Genomic DNA, 6,795 nt, shown 5'->3' with positions numbered 1-6,795 from the left:
CTTCATCGGCAAAGCCGCCGGTTGCTCTCTTCGCGGGAGAAGCTCTGGCCCCTTCCACAGCTGCATCAACAAAAGTATCACGATCAGTGTCGATGTTACGCACTGATCCATCTGCGACACAAGTGTTATCGGCTGAGGAGGGAAGGTCAGTGTGGGCAACTTCGAGATCCATCGGATCATTATATTCATCCTCTAGACATGTTTGCTCGGTGGTGTGAAAATCTACGGGGATTGAGGATCCTCTCCCCTCAGAAGTATCATCCGGTGAATCACGTGTATTTTCAGAAGCCATGGGGATCTGGCGAAGAAAAATGACAAGTAAGAACATAGGTAATTATGTCGACCAAGAAAAAAGGCATAGTAGAGATGAGAAGAAAGAAAAATACCCCTGATGGTGGATGATCAACGTCGAGGGGAGCATAAGAAGAGGTCAACGGAATCGAATCTTCCTGGTTAAAGGAAGTAAGGCGACATACTTCATCAAGCAACTCCTTTTCTGATAGATCAGCAGCATTAATCCTAGTTACATCCTTTGGACCTGAGTACAACCACATCGGGTGAACTCTGGCCATGACTGGCTGGACTCGGCGCTTCAGGAATACTGCTGCCACCTCTGTACCAATCATAGTTTGGCCGTCGGCCTCTTTGATTCGAAAGAATTTGGCAAATAATTCTTCGGCTGAAGCCCTTTCGTCAGCTGAGAGAATATTCTTCCAAGAGTTCTTGGGCTTGGCTTCAGAAACATCGGCATAGCAAGGGAGCCGACACTCGGGTGACGAAGAGTCCTTGACGTAAAACCATTTCAGCCTCCATCCTTGCACGGACTCTCTCATTGGGAAATTAAAGTAATTGACCTCTGAGTGAGCGACAAAACCTACTCCTCCAGTAACAAAGTACCCATTACTACTGATGTATCTCTTCACATAAAAGATCTTCTTCCACAGCCCAAAATGAGGTCAATCCCCAGAAACGCCTCGCAAAGGGTGATGAACACAGCAACATGGAGGACTGAGTTGGGGGTAAGTTGCCATAACTGGATTTCGTACGTCCGCAAGAGATGGAGGAGGAATCCGTGAGTGGGGAGCGAAAGGCCTCGGTGAAGGAAAGATAAGAACATCACAGTAAATCCAGCAAGAGGATCAGGCCGAGAAATCGCACCTGGAAGGATCACATCTCCCGCATCGGAGGATATCAATCCTAGGCTTCGGGATCTCTTCTCGTCACGCTTGGTGATGGTTGATGCTACCCAGTCCCCAGGTTTGACCATTGAGCTTGACGGCGCTGGCGGCGCCGGAGCTGGGGGAGGGGCGCCCAGAGCGCTCCCCTTCGGAAGAGAAGAGGAGGACTTGGCGGCGGCACCTCCGCTGGTGGAGCTAGCAGCGGCGGCAGGATTCTTCTTCTTCACCATTGTGGGATCTGAGGAAGATTGGAAAAGCTGTGGTGGCGGCGCGACAATGACGAAGGAAGGAAGAAGGGGGAGAATGAGGAGATACTGCGGAACCGTGGAGAAGATTAGGAATTTTTCGCCCTTTGGAGATTTTGAGGAGAAGTTAAGAGCTAAGTAAGCACGTGGCGCTTGAGGAAGGGGAGGAACCGGCGGCCCACTACGCCCACGATTGCGCGAAAATCGAGGAGCCACCTCGATCGTTACGCGTATAGTGGTCAAGCCCTAAAAAAACTGATTGCGCAGAGCTAGGGCAAGCCTGTCAGGTCAGGACCCGTCAGATCAGCTCGCAGCAGTTACACGTCATCAATGACATCATAAAAAAACTAGAGGCACTCGAAGGAAACATGAAAAGTCATCGGATGAAGGACTTGAGTCTACGCACGGATTACAAGCATTCGAACCTAGACTCGGGGGCTACTCCCATCGGGAGCACTGACGTGCACCCGATAAAAAGAAGGCTCGACAGAATAAGCGGTCGAAGGAAGAAGGTTTGAGTCTGTATCCAGAATCGATAATTACTCCCATCGGGAGGACGTGGTGCACACCCGTTAAAAGGTTTTTGCACTCCAGGATCATGCCCGGGGACTTGATTCTGTGTAGGGTAACGTTGTTTTGCCATCGGCAGTTAACCAACAAAAGTTGGGCACGTTACTCATTATCCTTTGCGTAAAGAAAGTATATCGGATGACCTATGAAGATCTGTGAAAAATTCGGCAGAGGAAAGTATTCGAGTAGAACAACTTGAGTCTACGCACGGATTGCAAGCATCCGTACCTAGACTCGGGGGCTACTCCCATCGGGAGCGCTGACGCGCACCCGATAAAAGAAGGTGAAGCAGATTCAAGATGAACAAGGACAATGAAGGAGAAGAATATCAAGAGAAGACATGCATTAAGTCTCTACCCGAATAATCTTCGGCTAGACACTCGGGGGCTACTGACGTGGGCATTACCCTTCGAGTAACCAATGTTGCCCTATCCAGTATTGACTAATTGGAGGCCCATGAAGATACCTGAAGGCGTGATGGGCCACTAGGTCGGCGCACCAGAAGATTCCTTGACGTGCAAGACAAGGAAGCGATTAAGCAAGGAAAGATTGGATCTAAACTACTGTAAATCTAGTCGTATTCGGTTAGACCTCTTGAGACCTGGCCTCCTATATAAAGGCCAGGAGAGGGGCTGCCGAGGGACACGATCAATCTTAGCAATCTTAGCCAGGAAAAGCTTAGAGCTAGGTAACCCTAGCAATAGCAATCTCGACTAGATCTTAGCCGAACTATTCGGCACCCCATTGTAACCCATTGTCTTCATAATCAAAGAACAGACAGGCAGGACGTAAGGGTTTTACCTCATCGAGGGCCCCGAACCTGGGTAAATTGCTCTCCCCGCTTGTCTGAAAACCGATGTCTCGTGTCAGCCTACAGGATTCCGTCAACCCTAAGCCCCTATCGGAGGGCATTGGCGAGGAGTACCCTCGACATGCGGTGTTAAGAAAAGGTCTCCCAAGAATAATAGACATATTATCATCTTCAGGCATTTCCAACACAACAAAATCAGTTAATATCAAGCAGTTATTAGTAACTTGAACAGGAACATCCTCACATATACCAACATGAATAGCAGTAGATTTATCAGCCATTTGCAAAGATATATCAGTAGGTATCAACTTATCTAAATAAAGTCTCTTATAAAGAGAAAAAGGCATAACACTAACACCGGCTCCCAAATCACATAGAGCAGTTCTAACATAATTATTCTTGATAGAACAAGGAATAGTAGGTATACCTGGGTCGCCCAACTTCTTTGGAACCTTGCCATTGAAAGAGTAATTAGCAAGCATAGTGGAAATCTCCTCATTAGGAATTTTCCTTTTGTTAGTGACAATATCTTTCATATACTTTGAATAAGGAGGCAATTTAATAGCATCAGTCAAAGGGATTTGCAAGAATAAAGGTTTCATCCAATCGCAAAATTTATTATAGTGTTCTTCTTCCTTTGATTTTAATTTCTTAGCAGGAAAAGGAATTTGCTTTTGCACCCAAGGTTCCCTTTCATTACCATGTTTCTTAGCAATAAAATCTTCTTTAGTATACTTTTTATTCTTAGCATGCTTTTCAGGTTCATCCTCAACTTCTTCTTTATCAGAAACATCATTCTTATCATTATCATTATCATTATCATGTTCATTACCACTTTCAGTTTCGGCATCGGAAATAGAAATACTATTAGGATCATTAACAGATTCAGAGGATTCTACAACATTTTTATGTTTCTTCTTCTTTTTCTTAGAAGGGGCACTAGTTTCAATTCATTGAGAATCTTGTTCAACTCTTTTGGGATGCCCTTCAGGATATAGAGGATCCTGGGTAGAGACACCGCCTCTAGTTGTTACTTCATAAGCATGTTTCTCTTTAGAATTATTTTTTAGCAAGTCATTTTGCACTTTAGTGAGTTGATCAATTTGAGTTTGAACCATTTGAAAATGTTTAACAAGCATCTTAACATCATTGGAGGTTCTCTCCACAATATCATGCAAATTGCTAATAGCTTGAGAATTTTCCATTAGATGATTCTCTACTCTCATATTAAAATTTTCTTGCTTAACAATATAATTATCAAACTCATCTAAGCATTGAGCAGGAAGTTTCGGATACGGAATATCTTCCCTAGTAAAGCGTTGAAGGGAGTTTACCTCAATCATGGATGAAGGGGGAATTATCTCACATATATTTTCTATGGGGGGTAAATTCTTCACATCTTCGGATTTAATACCTTTCTCCTTGAGAGACTTCTTGACTTCCCTCATATCTTCATCATTTAATTTAATTAAACCCCTCTTCTTCAATATTGGCGTCGGAGTTGGTTCAGGTGTAGTCCAATCATCATGATTCCGGCCTATTTTAGCCAATAATTCTTCAGCTTCGTCTGGAGTTCTTTTCCTGAAAACACAACCAGCACAACTATCCAAATATGCTCTTGACTCAACGGTTAGTCCACTATAGAATATATCAAGTAAATTATGCTTTTCCAAATCATGTCTAGGTCGAGCCCTGATAAGAGAGCAAAATCTTGCCCATGCTTCAGGCAATTACTCTCCATCTTCTTGGTCAAAGCTATAAATTTTCTGTAAAGCAGCATGTTGAGCACTAGCAGGAAAGTATTTCCGAAATAAAACATCAAGCAAATCACCTGGACTTTTAATAGAACCAGGAGGCAAATTATTATACCAAGTTTTAGCATCATCCTTTAATGAGAAAGGAAAATTTTTAGCAACGAAATAAGTACGCATCTTGACATCATCAGAAAACAAGCTACTCATAGAAGAAAGTTCATTCATGTGTTCTACAACACTTTCTTTTTCAGTACCACAAAAGGGTGTTTTCTCAACAATAGCTATATGAGATAGATCAAGAGAAAAATCATAATCTTTATCCTTAATGCATATAGGAGATGTGGCAAATTTAGGATCAGGAGATAGCTTATGTCTAACAGTATATTGTGCGAGAAACTTTTTAATTTTTCTTGCATCAGCAGTAGCATTGCATCTATTAATAAAATCATCATTAAGCTCCACATAATCCTCATCAGGATCATCACTAGAATAATCAAGTTCAGGTGAATTAACAGGTGTAGCAGCATTTTCATTAGGAGTTTCAGCATTTTCAATTTGTCTAAACCTAGCAATTGTACCATCTAGAAAGGATCCCAATGAACCACTATCATCAAGCACATCAGAAACATTATCAATATTATGAGAGTTTTTAGATTCAGCAGACGTACCAGCAAGTGAAGCTTGCGGCGGTGAAACAAGTTGACTTATCACAGATGGTGAATCAAGAGTAGCAGAGGTACTCAGAGTTGTACCTTTTCTTGTAGTGGATGGTAATATGGCGACTTTAGGATCGCGAGATTTACCCATGATGGAGAATTTGTAGCGAACAATATCAATCCAAGTGAACTTCCAAATAAAGCTATGCTCCCCGGCAACGGCGCCAGAAAACATTCTTGATGACCCACAAGTATAGGGGATCGCAATAGTCTTCGCGGGAAGTAAAACCCAATTTATTGATTTGACACAAGGGGAGACAAAGAATACTTGAAAGCCTTAACAGCGGAGTTGTCAATTCAGCTGCACCTGGAAACAGACTTGCTCGCAAGAGTTTATCAGTAGTAACAGTTTTATAGCAGTAGCAGTAGTGAAATAACAGCAGTAGTGTGACAGAGACAACAGTAGTGATTATAGTAAACAACAGGATTAAAATACTATAGGCACAGGGATGGATGACGGGCGTTGCATGGATGAGAGAAACTCATGTAACAATCAAGGCAGGGCATTTGCAGATAATAATAAAACGGTGTCCAAGTACAAAGCAATCCATAGGCATGTGTTCCGTATATAGTCGTACGTGCTCGCAATGAGAAACTTGCACAACATCTTTTGTCCTACCAGTCGGTGGCAGCCGGTCCTCTAGGGAATCTACTGGATATTAAGGTACTCCTTTTAATAAAGTACCGGAGCAAAGCATTAACACTCCGTGAACACATGTGATCCTCACATCACCGCCATCCCCTCCGGTTGTCCCAATTTCTGTCACTTCGGGGCCTTTGGTTCCGGACAGTGACATGTGTATACAACTTGCAGGTAAGATCATAAAACAATGCATATCATGATGAAACAATAACATGTTCAGATCTGAGATCATGGCACTCGGGCCCTAGTGACAAGCATTAAGCATAACAAGTTGCAACAATATCATCAAAGTACCAATTACGGACACTAGGCACTATGCCCTAACAATCTTATGCTATTACATGACCAATCTCATCCAATCCCTACCATCCCCTTCAGCCTACAGCGGGGGAATTACTCACACATGGATGGGGGAAGCATTGCTGGTCGATGGAGAGGCGTCGGTGGTGATGATGGCGATGATCTCCTCCAATTCCCCATCCCGGCGGATTGCCAGAACGGAGTTTCTGGTCCCCGAGACGGAGTTTCGCGATGTGGCGGCGTAATGGAGGGTTTCTGGCGACTTCGACCTCCTCTTCGCGTTTTTTAGATCGAACCCTTTAAGTAGTCCAGAGGGGGGGCGTCAGAGGCCAGCCGAGGGGGCCACACACTAGGGCGACGCGCCCCCCTGGGCCGCGCCGGCCTGGTGTGTGGGGCCCTCGGGCCTCCACCTGGCTTGCCCTTCTGGCTCCGAGAGTCTTCTGGTAAAATAGGCCCTTTGGTATAAATTCCGAGGATTTTCCCGAAAGTTGAATTTCTGCACAAAAACAAGACACCAAAGCAATTCTGCTGAAAACAACGTTAGTCCGTGTTAGTTGTATCCAAAATGCACAAATTAG

Source organism: Lolium perenne, chromosome 3 (genome assembly GCF_019359855.2).
Source record: "Lolium perenne isolate Kyuss_39 chromosome 3, Kyuss_2.0, whole genome shotgun sequence".
In the NCBI taxonomy this organism is placed as follows: Eukaryota; Viridiplantae; Streptophyta; class Magnoliopsida; order Poales; family Poaceae; genus Lolium; species Lolium perenne.
The sequence above is the reverse complement of the archived record's forward strand: the minus strand, read 5'-3'. Positions refer to the sequence as shown.